Below are 13,616 nucleotides of genomic sequence, written 5' to 3'. Positions count from 1 at the left end.
CTAATTTCAATGAATATTTGAGTTATTTCCAATTTTTAACTTTTTAAAAAAATTATACATTAAGTTCAATAAACATACATATGCATGTATCTTTATAGTAAAATAATTTATAATCCTTTGGGTATATACCCAGTAATGGGATTGCTGGGTCAAATGGTATTTCTGATGCTAGATCTTTGAGGAATTGCCACACTGTCTTCCACAATGGTTGAACTAATTTACACTCCCACAACTATGTAAAAGCGTTTCTATTTCTCCACATCCTTTCCAGCATCTGTTGTTTCCCCTGTAAGTTGTATTCCTAGGTATTTTGTTCTCTTTGTAGTAATTGTGAATGGGAGTTCACTCATGATTTGACTCTCTATTATTGTTGTGTAGGAATGCTTGTGATTTTTCCACGTTGACTTTGTATTTTGAGACTTTGCTAAAGTTGCTTATCAGCTTAAGGAGTTTTTGGGCTGGGATGATGGGGTTTTCTAAATATACAATCATGTCATCTGCAAACAGAGATAATTTGACTTCCTCTCTTCCTGTTCGAATACCTTTATTTCTTTCTCAGTTTCCCTTGGCTAGGAAAAGGGATTCGCTTCCCCCTTGCGCTTCCCAGGTGAGGCAATGCCTCGCCCTGCTTCAGCTCTCGCTGGTCAGGCTGCACCAGCTGACCAGCACCAATTGTCCGGCACTCCCCAGTGAGATGAATCTGGTACCTCAGTTGAAAATGCAGAAATCACCTGTCTTCTGTGTCACTCACGCTGGGAGCTGGAGGTTGGAGCTGTTCCTATTCGGCCATCTTGGGCATGCCCTCTCTTTCTCTTTCCTGATTGCCCTGGCCAGAACTTCCAATACTGTATTGAATAGGAGTGGTGAGAGAGGGCATCCTTGTCTTGTGGCAGTTTTCAAAGGGAATGCTTCCAGTTTTTACCCATTCAGTTATACTGGCTGTGGGTTTGTCATAAATAGCTCTTAATATTTTGAGATATGTTCCATCAATACCTAGTTTATTGAGTGTTTTTATCATGAAGGGTGTTGAATTTTATTGAAGGCCTTTTCTGCATCTATTGAGATAATCATGTGGTTTTCGTCATTGGTTCTGTTTATATGATGGATTAAGTTTATTCGTTTGTGTGTGTTAAACCAGTCTTGCATCCCAGGGATGAAGCTGACTTGGTCATGGTGGATAAGCTTTTTAATGCGCTGCTGGATTCAGTTTGCCAGTATTTTTTGAGGATTTCCGCATGGATGGTCATCAGGCATATTGGCCTGAAATTTTCTTTTTTTGTTGTGTCTCTGCCAGGTTTTGGTATCAGGATGATGCTGGCCTCATAAAATGAGTTAGTGGGGAGTCCCTCTTTTTTTATTTTTTGGAATGGTTTTGGAAGGAATGGTACCAGCTCCTCTTTGTACCTGTGGTAGAATTCGGCTGTGAATCTGTCTGGTCCTGGGCTTTTTTTTTGGATGGTAGGCTATTAATTACTGCCTCAATCTCAGAACTTGTTATTGGTCTATTCAGGGATTCAACTTCTTCCTGGTTTAGTCTTGGGAGCTTGTATGTGTCCAGGAATTTATCCATTTCTTCTAGATTTTCTAGTTTATTTGCGTAGAGGTGTTTATAGTATTTATTCTCTGATGGTAGTTTGTATTTCTGTGGGATTAGTGGTGATATCCGCCTTATCATTTTTTATTGTGTCTGTTTGATTCTTCTCTCTTTTCTTCTTTAGTAGTGGTCCATCTATTTTGTTAATCTTTTCAAAAAACCAGCTCCTGGATTCATTGATTTTTTGAAGGGTTTTTCGTGTCTCTATCTCCTTCAGTTCTGCTCTGATCTTAGTTATTTCTTGTTTTCTGCTATCTTTTGAATTTGTTTGCTGTTGCTTCTCTAGTTTTTTAAATTATGATGTTAGGGTGTCAATTTTAGAACTTTCCCACTTTCTCCTGTGGGCATTTAGTTGTATAAATTTCCCTCTAAACACTGCTTTAGCTGTGTCCTGGAGATTCTGGTACATTGTGTCTTTGTTCTCATTGGTTTCAAAGGACTTATTTATTTCTGCCTTAATTTTGCTGTTTACCCAGTAGTCTTTCAGGAGCAGGTTGTTCAGTTTCCATGTAGTTGTCTGGTTTCGAGTGAGTTTCTTAATCCTGAGTTATAATTTGGTTGCACTGTGATCTGAGAGATAGTTTGTTGTGATTTCTGTTCTTTTGCATTTGCTGAGGAGTGTTTTACTTCCAATTATGTAGTGAATTTTGGAATAGGTGTGATGTGGTGCTGAGAAGAATGTGTACTCTGTTGATTTGGGGTGGAGAGTTCTGTAGATGTCTATTAGGTTCGCTTGGTCCAGAGCTGAGTTCAAGTCCTGGATATCCTTGTTAATTTTCTGTCTCATTGATATGTCTAATATTGGCAGTGGGGTGTTAAATTTTCCTACTATTACTGTGTGGGAGTCTAGGTCTCTTTGTAGGTCTCTAAGAACTTGCTTTATGAATCTGGGTGCTCCTGTATTGGGTGCATATATATTTAGGATAGTTAGCTCTTCTTATTGCATTGATCCCTTTACTATTATGTAATGCCCTTCTTTGTCTTTTTTGATCTTTGTTGGTTTAAAGTCTGTTTTTTCAGAGACTAGGATTGCAACTCCTGCTTTTTTTGCTTTCTGTTTGCTTGGTAAATCTTCCTCCATCCCTTTATTTTGAGCCTCTGTGTGTCTTTGCACATGAGGTGCGTCTCCTGAATACAGCACACCATGAGTCTTGACTCTTTATCCAGTTTGCCACTCTGTGTCTTTTAGTTGCGGCATTTAGCTTGTTTACATTTAAGGTTAATATTGCTTTGTGTGAATTTGATCCTGTCATGATGCTAGCTGGTTGTTTTGCCCATTAGTTGATGCAGTTTCTTCATAGTGCCCTGTGAGTTCTATTGTTTTTTCCCTTTCAGGATGAGCTGCCCCTAGTCCTCTGCTTCTGTCGGGCATAGAGATCCCCCTCACAGAAGTCCTCCCTGCTGATTATGGGCTCAGTCCCCAGGGCCTAGCCACTGCTCTCTAGAAAGCCATATCCCTTAGTGCTCAGCCTCTCACACATTCTGGGACCACTTTGCCATTCTCAGTGCTGTAGAGCTTGGGCCTTGACCCTTAAAACAAAATTATTTTGACATTTGTTAAAATGATATGGGAGACTTTATTTGAGAATATTTCAAATAGTAGAGACACACTGAACTCAGCTCTGACTATAGCAAAGACAGCTGGGGTCAGTAGGGGATTTTTGCTAAACTGGCTTAACAAGATTCTAACTAAAGGCAGGTCAAGGACTAAGATATTAAGATATCAAGGATGAGGAATTTGATCAGATATCAAGGGTTGGGGACTTCTGGCTCAACTGAATTAGCAGGATTCTTGCTAAAGCCAGGCCAAGGATGGACCTAAGATAAGGCCTAGATAAGAAGAGGGCTTGTAGAAACGTTAATTAAAATTTGATCAAGAAGGGAATCTCTTACCACCCCTCATATTAACTGCCAGTCTCAGGAAAGCCAGCCTCTCACCTCCAGATCAGCACATTTCTGTTTCATCTTTAAGCACCACCCTCAACCCACTCTGGATGTCACAAAATGATATCCAGATTGTCTTCACTGGATCTAAATCTGAAACACTGTTTTCATTCTGGGAAACTTAGGTGTTGTAAGAAGCACAAACCTTGTGAATCACAATCCTGCCCTTTTCTCCTGGGATGAGAGCGGGGAAGGAGATGCTTTATTACTTCTTCCAAACTTTCAAAACCAAACAAAATGTCTTTTTATCAGTGAGTTGCTTTTCTCTTAAAAACATATGCAGTTCCTTTACCCACATTGTACTTGTGCTCTTTCCTGTGTCTTCCCTGAATTGTGTTGCCATGGGAACATCTTCTAGACACTAGCAGCACTGAGGGTGCAAGTAGGAGCAATATGCTTTTCAGGCTTCCAAAGGACAAGGTGTGTGGTTTGTGCAAGGGGCAGTTTCTCAACTCTCTTTGGAGAATCTTCTTCGTTCAGACTCTAGTTTCTCCAGATCCAAGAGTTCTTGGACCTCACAGTTCACATTTTGGGCTGGATAATTCTTTGTTGTGGGAGGATGTGCTGTGTATTGGAGGATATTTAGCAGCATGTTTTGCCTTTACCCACTAGATGCCAATACCCTTCCCCCAGGAGAAACAACCAAAAATGTCCCTAGAACATTGCCAAATGTCTCCTGGGGGGTGAGAACCACTGATTTCATTACCAAAGGATCTTGACCTGGGTTTAAGGAGGTTCATGGACTTGGATAGAGAAAAAACTACATCTTTATTTTTATCAATCTCTAAGCTTTAGCATTTCTAAATGTGAATTCACATTTAGAATTATGGGATAAAACAAAACTCCAGTACTTTCTATGTGAAGTTTCTGGGACTTTGTCAAAATATGAAAAACTATTATTTTCATATCATGTGGGAGTTGTTTCAACTTTCTCAATTTACATTCATCACTATTTCAAAGTTGTGATAGTTTTTAGAACTGTCACTAGATCTTGTCATTTAACACATAAAAAGACATATTATGAAAGCACACATTTGTTTTATAAATATTTTGATAACTTCATGTCAATATAATTGATTTCCTTTTTAGTTCTATGTACTTCTATTTTATGTGTTTAAAAACATTATTCCAGTTAGGCATAGTGGTACACGTCTGTAGTCCCAGCTATTCAGGAGGCTGAGATAGGAGGATCACTTAAGCCCAGGAGGTCACGGCTGCAGTGAACTGTTTGTGCCATAGCACTCCAGCTGGGGCAACAGAGCAAGAACCTGTCTCAAAAAAAGGAAAGAAAAAACACAAAAATTATTCCAAGAAGCAGTAGGAAGGCTTCTCCAGACTTCTAAAGAGGTCTGTAGCATAAAAAATGTTCAAAACCCTTCTGTATCCAATACGATTTCTGAATCTGGAGGGAGGTTGGGCCACACACAGCCAATCAGCCACTTACTGTTGACTACAAAGCAGGCCCATGAAGATTTAATTTTGGCCAGTCCTGCAAGCTGTTTCCCTGATGTGCGTATCCAGCGAAGCCTTTTTCACCCCAGATATTGTTGTGACTGGTCCTTGGTTCTGGTTTGCATGTCCCCTTTTCTCCTGGCCTTGAACCCTCTATGGTGGGATCCAAGATGTGATGAGTGAAGAGCCTCAACTGCCCCCATGTTTGGCAGCAGAGAGAGAGAAGCTGGCTCCAACCACCCCCTCCAATTGGCCTTGGGTTCATCTTCAGATGAGCACTTGAGCCTCTCTTTTCCTCTGGAGCCACACCCAGCTAGTTGAAGGGAGATAAAGTGGGTGAATCATAACTCTCTGGAGGCGGGGTGGCTCCATGCCACTTTCAAAACAAAACAAAACAAAATCCAATTTGAACTGGCATGTTTGGTTGTTACCACCAGGCAGGGTGTGCTACTGGAATCTAGTGAGTAGAGACCAGTGATGTTGCTAAACATTCTACAAAGACCACACCCCCCCACAACAAATAATTATCCAGCTCAAAATGTTAACAGTGCTAAGGTTAAAAGGGGTATCATTAGACCCTGTGACTGTGAAGTCCAGGGATGCAGACACTCACCCTGTTATCATCCTTCCAGCTCCATTTCTTATGTCTCAGACTGCCTCCACTTCCACCCCTCCCAGATCAAAAGTGGATGTTGTGGTCACATACCTTACCTTGACATACTATACCATCCAGAGGGAGAGAACATCTCTGTCCCAGCATTTCCACCAGAGTCCTGAGGTTCTCTCTGACTGGATCAGATCCACACGCCCTCCAGGAACAAATCTCTGTAGCTAGGGACATGGAATGCTTTGACTGGTTTGGACTTGGGCACATGTTTCCGCAAGAGCCAGGGCTGAAATCCATTTACCTTGAAAATAGAAAATGAGAGCCATTCAGAGGGTCTGGAAAGGGGAGTGATAAATGCTGGAATGATAATCAACAAATACCAAATGCTCGTCTTTTCCCAATTCCCCTCTTGCTTTCTGGCCATTTTGCATGTAGTCCAGCATCTTTTCTTTTTTCTTTTTCTTTTCTTTTCTTTTTTTCCTTTCTTTTCTTTTTTCCTTTCTTTTCTTCCTTCTTTCTTTTCTCCTTCCTTCCTTCCTTCCTTCCTCTCTTTCTTTCTTTCTTTCTTTCTTTCTTTCTTTCTTTCTTTCTTTCTTTCTTTCTTTCTTTCTTCTCTCTCTCTCTCTCTCTCTCTCTCTCTCTCTCTCTTTCTTTCTTTCTTTCTTTCTTTCTTTCTTTCTTTCTTTCTTTCTTTCTTTCTTTCTTTCTTTCTTTCTTTCTTTCTTTCTTTCTTTCTTTCTTTCTTTCAGACAAGGTCTCACTCTGTTGCCCAGGCTACACTGCAGTGGTGTGATCTTGGCAACCTCTGCCTCCTGGGTTCAAGTGATTCTCCTGCCTCAGCCTCCAGAGTAGCTGGGATTACAGGCGTGCACCAGCACATCCAGCTAACTTTTGTGATTTTGGTAGAGATGGGGGTTTCACTGTGTTGGCCAGGCTGGTCTCAAACTCCTGGCCTCAAGTGATCTGCCTGCTTTGGCCTCCCAGTGTGTGGGAATTGCAGGTGTGAGCCACTGCACCTGCCCCCACCATCTTCTCTAGTAACAAATTGGAAGACTTCGGTTATGACCTTTGTTTTTCTAATGGAAATTAGCTCAAACATGATGAGTAAGTTGGGAGAATGTTGTCAATATTTAGTGCCGGTTGGCCAGGTTCAGTTTTCTCTAGTACTTTCACATTTTGAAGTGATCTGGGGGCAAATTTTCTCACAATTAGACAGCCTTAACAATATAAGAAGATCTTAAGAAAAAGCTGACAATCCTGTGCAGGTACCTTCCTTGAGTGCAAGTAGTGGTGGATTTGGCGGCTTCCACTGCATGGAGCTGTCTGGGAAAGCTGAAGATGCAGTTGAAGAATCTGCTTGGATTGGAGCAATGTGCTCGGCTTCCTTTCTGTACCTGGACCTACAGCCTCACTGAGCTCACCTCCTGCTACTCTCCCATTCACCCGTGCGGCCCCTGGCCTCCCTGCTGCCCGCTGCCCATGCCAGGCCCTTCTCATCTCAGGGCCTTTGCACCTGCTACTGTTCCCTGCGCTGGCAATGTTTCTGGATCTCTACATGGCTCGCTTCCCCATCTCCTCCAGGTCATTGCTCAACTGTCGTCCTCTCCTTGAAGCTTTCTTTGACCACCTCTGATTAAAATCGCAACCCCACCTGGACATTCCCTGTCTCCCTTCTCTATATCATTTTTCTCTATAGCTCTTAACATTATATCACAAATCATATACATTTTTAAAACCTATTTCTTTGGTCTACTGTCTGTCTTTTATCCCCACCCTCTTTCAACTGTAACATTTGTGAGGGCAGGTATTTTTGTCTGTTGCATTCACTGTGGCATCTCTAGGTCCTAGAACAGGGCCTGGCATAGAGCTGAGCTAAGTGAGTATTCACGGCATGACCCAGTGAAATAAAAGTAGCGGGATCACCCAGAAGCTTCATTTCCCGGAGATGTGAGATCCAATCTGGTTGGTAGCCTCCTTTCAGGATTCTGGGCCAATCCATTGCATTTCTGTAGAGCAATGGGCTGTTTTTTCATCTGGTTCCACGTGACAACCTCAGGTGGTCATTGGCCCTTCTTCTTTTTGGTATAGATCTTACTTTTTCCAGAACAATTTGGGTTTACACACAACTTTCTGTATCTCCCTTTCTCTGTTTAAATAGACAAAGAAAAATACACTATGTTAGGGACTAACATCAGATTAATAGAAAAAAAAGACACCTGAATACATCTATGGAGAAATACAAATCCATATTTTATAAACAGATAAATACTTTGGGCCGGGCGCAGTGGCTCACACCTGTAATCCTAGCACTTTGGGAGGCCAAGGCGGGTGGATCACCTGAGGTTAGGAGTTTGAGACCAGCCTGGTCAACATGGCAAAATGCCATCTCTACTGAAAATACAAAAATTAGTTGGGCGTGGTGGCAGGCACCTGTAATCCCAGCTACTTGAGAGGCTGAGGCAGAAGAATCACTTGAACCTGGGGGCAGGGGCTGCAGTGAACTGAGATCGTGCCACTTCACTCCAGCCTGGGCAAAAAAGCGAAACTCCATCGCTAAGAATAATAATAATAATACTTCATAGAAGAAGCTGATTATTCTTATGTCTACAGCAGGAATGGAAATTTCCTCACACTACTGTTAGATAGAGCTGTAGCTCTTTTATTTTGCCTGTAACTTCTGTAGATTTCCTCATGTGTCCCTACTGGCTGGGTAGGGCTGGGGAAACTTGATTGAGCTTAACCCTACAGCTTTAGCTCAGTGCAATAATGAAACTATTCTCATTCAGTAAAATGGGTAGGCTCTCAGGTCTTGCTTTTCCTTTTCTGTTTCTGCCCAACATAGCATCTGGGTAGGGTAGGGAAAGGGGTAGCTTTATCTACGAGTGACATTCAACATAATTAACTGATTTGACACAATCCATTGGAGTGGATTCTAACAGCTAGCAATTAGCAGCCCTTCCAATGCAGACTGTGACTCTCAGCCCTGGCAAGGTGACCTCAGAGTGGTGAAGTGAAGTGGAAGGGCTGTTTGTGTTGGAGCTGTGTCCCTTGGCACCACTGGTCTCCTTAAAGTTTCTTATCATCCTAGTTGCTGCTTACCCTGCTAGCCTTCGTAGGTGGAGTTGGTGACTGGTGTGGACTGGTCTTTCCTGACTTGGCCAGGGCACAGAAGTTCTCCCTGGCTGACTTAACCTCACCCCAGCTCTTGCGGGCACGGCAGGCTTATGGTGTAAGTTTAGTCTCTGCCACAGCCTTCATTGGCCCCTCAGCCTGGGCTGCAGGTCACCTTGCTCTTGAAGGGTGAGTGCCATGTCATTTCTCTGGGAAATGACTCAACTCAGCTGCTTCCAGAGGCCCATCTTGAGCACATGTGGGAACTTCTGGGTCCTGTCCATACCACACAGGGACTGAGAATAGCTCAAAAAGCTAAAACTTGACAATTTTGCACTCCTGTCTCTACCCTCACTCCCCTGCTGAATCAGGCTGTGCTGCAGAGTTTATCCATGGCTGCTTTCCAGACAGTTTGTGGGGCAATTCCCTCCAGGAATCCGAATATGAGGCAGAATGCAAGCCTCCCTGCCCTTGCCAGTACCCTCTACCTGGCCCTCCTGCCCCTGCAGTATCTTTAATCCCTCTAACACCACTCTCCCTGTTCTGCCCGCAAACCACTGGGCTGGAGAATGTGGGTGTTTCACTTCCTCTTCCTGGTGCGGTTTTCACACACTAGAATGATCTGAAAGCTTTTCAAAAACACCATTGCCCATGTCTCACCTTCTCATCCCCCTCCATCCCCCCAGTTCTGATTTAAATGCTCTTAGGGGGACCCAGGCATTGGTAGTTTTAAAACCAAGCACCCTAAGTGATTCCAATGGGCAGCCAGAGTTGAGCGTCGCTGTTCTGGGGCAGTTGTTCTTAAACATCCCTGCTTATTAAAATCTTCTGGGAGCTTTAAAAAATCCTGATGCCCAGGCTGCACCCCAGGCCAATTAAATCAAAATATCTAGGGAAGTCATTGGTATTTTTAAAGACTCCCTGGGCTATTCCAATGGCAAATGTGAAAACTAGGGTTCTTCTAAGCCAGTTCTTCTCAAACTTTAATGCATTAATACATGCAGTCACCTGGGGACCTGGTTAAAACAGATTCTGATTCAGGAGATCTGTGGTGGAGTTTCAGATTTTGAATTTCTAACAAGCTTTCGGGTAATGACACAGGTGCTGGTCCTTGGACCATATCATTCCTCCCAGGGCAGCATTTGTCCCCAACTCCCTTAACTGACAGGATTTCAGGAAGAGGAAAACTAGCTTGTGGGTAAATAGAAGTCTTCTAAAAGGATTATACTCATAATATATGGCAACAGACAGCTTCCCAGTGGACGCTGGGTTTATATTCCAAAAGTCACCCACAACTCTTTATTCTTCGTGTTTTGGAAGGCTAAAATACTCAATTTTTTGGACCCTCTCATAGCAAGCATACCACATGAGAAAGTTCTGTGTAGTGAGATATAGCCAGAAGTGCCTGGGTAGGGCTTCCTTTCCCAAATACAAAGCCCATATCTTAATAGAAGGAAAACAATGTTTGTGTCTTCCTGCTTGGAATATGGCTTTGGGACCTGGAAGTAGAGCACCCATCTGTGACTCTGAGGAAACAGGCATGAAGATGAAGCCCTGGAGACAGGATTGCCAAATAAAATATGAGACAACTGGTAAATACGAATTTCAGATAAAACATGAATCATTTTTTAGTGTAGGAGTTGTGGTCACCCTCCATATTGTCGTCAACCCCAGAAATGGATGAACCTCTTACCCTAAATTTGGTTCAAAGATTGGGATTATTGATGCCATACCCCAAGAGGATATGAAAAGGTTTATGACTCAAATAATGGGGCTTTCTGAGGCGCACAGGGCAGGCTCCAAAGCAGGTCTGAAAATAGGTTGAGCGAGTGGGGAGGGCAGGCTGCCTTGCGGTTTTATGAAAGGGCTGAGGTCAGTGTGGTTTGAACTTCCAGTTGTCACGGAAGAAGGGAATGCTTTGACTTTCTTATCATCTTGACCAGGTGTAGGGCAGAAGGGGCAGGGGCATGTCGGGGCTTGCAAGTTGTCAGCAAATACGGAAAACAAAGTCAGACTCTTTATTGCCATAACTATGTTACAAATATTTTATGGGACATGCTTATACTAATTTTTTTTTCATTTTTTATCTGAAATTCAGGATAAACTGGATGTCCTGACCTGTGTTTTTATTTGCTAAATCTGGCAGCTCCACCTATGAAGTAGAAAAATAAAAGAAACCTGGTCCCTCCTAGTGTTCTTGAGATGTTGCACTGATTCTGAGTTGCCCACTTCCAGACTTGTTATATGAGACAAGGCATTGGTGGTTTTAAAACCAAGCACCCCAGAAATCAGAGTGCTTTATTTAAGTCTTAAGAAACAAGACTTAAGTCTTATTCCTAAGTGTTACATTTCTTTTGACTCTTCTGATGGCAGCTGGTGGGCTATCCACTTAGAAATCTTTATCAAGCCCTTAATTATATTGATGACTCTAATAGGAATGGCTATTGTGGATGCCAAGGACGGCCAGCATTCAAATGCAGCTTTGCTACTTCCTAGCTTCCTAAGTTCTTCACCAACTTGTGCCTCCTCTTCTGTAAAATGGGCATGATAACCCATATTTCACAGAGTTGTTAGAATTCAATAAGATTGTGCATGAAATACTTAGAACAGTCTCAATACTTGATAAGTCTTAGCTAATATGTACTTATTGATTTGAATTAGTTGAATTGCTTGTAGTGAAAATGTTATGGACTGAATATGTCCCCTGTCTCACCCAACCAAATTCATTATGTTGAGATCCTAAGCCCTAATGCAATGGTATTTAAGATGGGGTCTTTGGGAGGTGATTAGGCTCAGATGAGGTTCTGAGGGTAAAACCTTCATGATGGGATTAGTGCCCTGATAAGAAGAGATGTCAGAGGCCGGGTGTGGTGTCTAATACCTGTAACCCCAGTACTTTGGGAGGCTGAGGAGGGTGGATCAAGAGGTCAAGAGATTGAGACCAACCCTGCCAACATGGTGAAACCCCATCTCTACTAAATATACAAAAATTAGCTGGGTGTGGTGGCACATGCCTGTAGTTCCAGCTACTCAGGAGGCTGAGGCACGATAATTGCTTGAACCCAGGAGGCGGAGGTTGCAGTGAGCAGAGATCATGCTGTTGCACTCTGGCATGGCGACAGAGTGAGACTCTGTCTCAAAAAAAAAAAAAGAGAAGGTGCCAGAGAGCTTGCTCTAGTCTCCTTCCCAGCTCTCCCTCCCAGCTGGATGCACAGCAATAAGGAGGCTATCTGCAAGCCAGGAAGAGAGCCGCACCAGAATGGAACCTTGCTGGTGCCTAATCTTGGACTCCCAGCCTCCAGTGTTGTGGGAAATTTCTGTTGTTTAAGCTACCTAGTTTATGGTATTGTGTTAATGGCAGCTCAAGCTGACTAATGCAAAGATATTCTATGTCAATTTTCGTGTAAATACCTTAGATATGTTATTAATAGCATTGTTGAATTCCTTATGTTTTTCAAGAAAGTATAACTCTCATTGTTAGGGGAGGGTGGGAGCAGATTATGTACCTTATTTCAAAGATGGTTAAAATCTAAGAAACTGAGAACAACCACAACCACAGAATGTGTATATCATTATTTCAGCACTTTTCTAAAAGCAACTCTGAAATTGGGATGTGACTTCTAATAGGCAAGGTCTTGGATTAGATCTGTGGTTTTCAACCCTAGTTGCATATTCAAATCACCTGGGGAGATTTTAGCAAATATTGTTATCTTGATCCTATCCACCCTCAGATGTTCTATTTAATTGGTCTGAGGTGGGGCCCAGGCATGAATCAGACAGACCTAAGGAACAGGTAATTTAATTAATTAATTAATTAATTTGTTTGTTTGCTTGTTTGAGACAGAGTCTTACTCTGTCACCCAGGTTGGAGTGCAGTGGTGCAATCTTGGCTCACTGCAACCTCTCCTCCCAGGTTCAAGTGATTCTCCTGCCTCAGCCCCCTGAGTAGCTGGGATTAAGGGCGCCTGCCACTATGCCCAGCTAGTTTTTGTATTTTTAGTAGAGATGGGGTTTTGCCATGTTGGCCAGGCTGGTCTCGAACTCCTGACCTCAGGTCATCTTCCTGTGTAGGCCTCCCAAAGTGCTGGGATTATAGGCATGAGCCACCGCCCCAACAGGAATAGGTAATTTTAAAGTAGATTTTAAAACCCTCGCAGGTGAAGGTAGATGTATAGCCAGGGCCAAAAACATTAGATTAAATACTTTATAAACAAATGTTTATTCTGGGTTGAGGCTTCTTGTGAGGTTTTTTAAAAAGTGGATCAGGATATCCACTTATTGTGAGGTTTTTTAAAAAGGGAGAAGGATATCCCCTCAATGCTGATGACTAACAGCTTTTCAATAGGCTATCCCTGGTTAACTTCGTGTGTTTTATCTAGTTTCCCTGCTAGTTCACTGATGGACAAGGGTTAAAAGCAGTTGTGTCAGCCACCAGAATAGCTACGAATCAAAACAGTAGAGCAGAGGGAATACAATGCTATGTAACAGAGAGCCAGAAACCCTATCAGGGAGTTTGTGGCTTCTCCTCACTTGATTTCAATAGTATCAGGACTCTGGAACAAAATACTAGAGGTGCTGAGAAACTGGTGGAATTCTATACCATGTATCTCATCAGGAGGCTGTGCTATATGCAGAATTCCATGAAACCTTAGCAAAGAGCCAGAGATTCAAGTATTTTAAAAGGAGATTTTTTGTTTTGTGGAGTCTGCTGGTTGATTCGAGAAATGACAATCAGGTGAGTATATTTCTGACTAAAGTCAGTGTTATCTGGTCTATTTGTTAATGAAATTGAGCATGTTTCTGCTTAGCTATGTATTTTGCATCTCACCCTTTATGTTCTCATTCATGATGGTGAAGTCACCTTTTAGAGACATCAGACACATACATGTATTTGATGGCAGTGTTTAC

The sequence above is a fragment of the Macaca fascicularis genome, chromosome 5, assembly GCF_037993035.2.
Source record: "Macaca fascicularis isolate 582-1 chromosome 5, T2T-MFA8v1.1".
Classification (NCBI taxonomy): Eukaryota; Metazoa; Chordata; class Mammalia; order Primates; family Cercopithecidae; genus Macaca; species Macaca fascicularis.
This window is presented reverse-complemented; position numbering follows the sequence as displayed.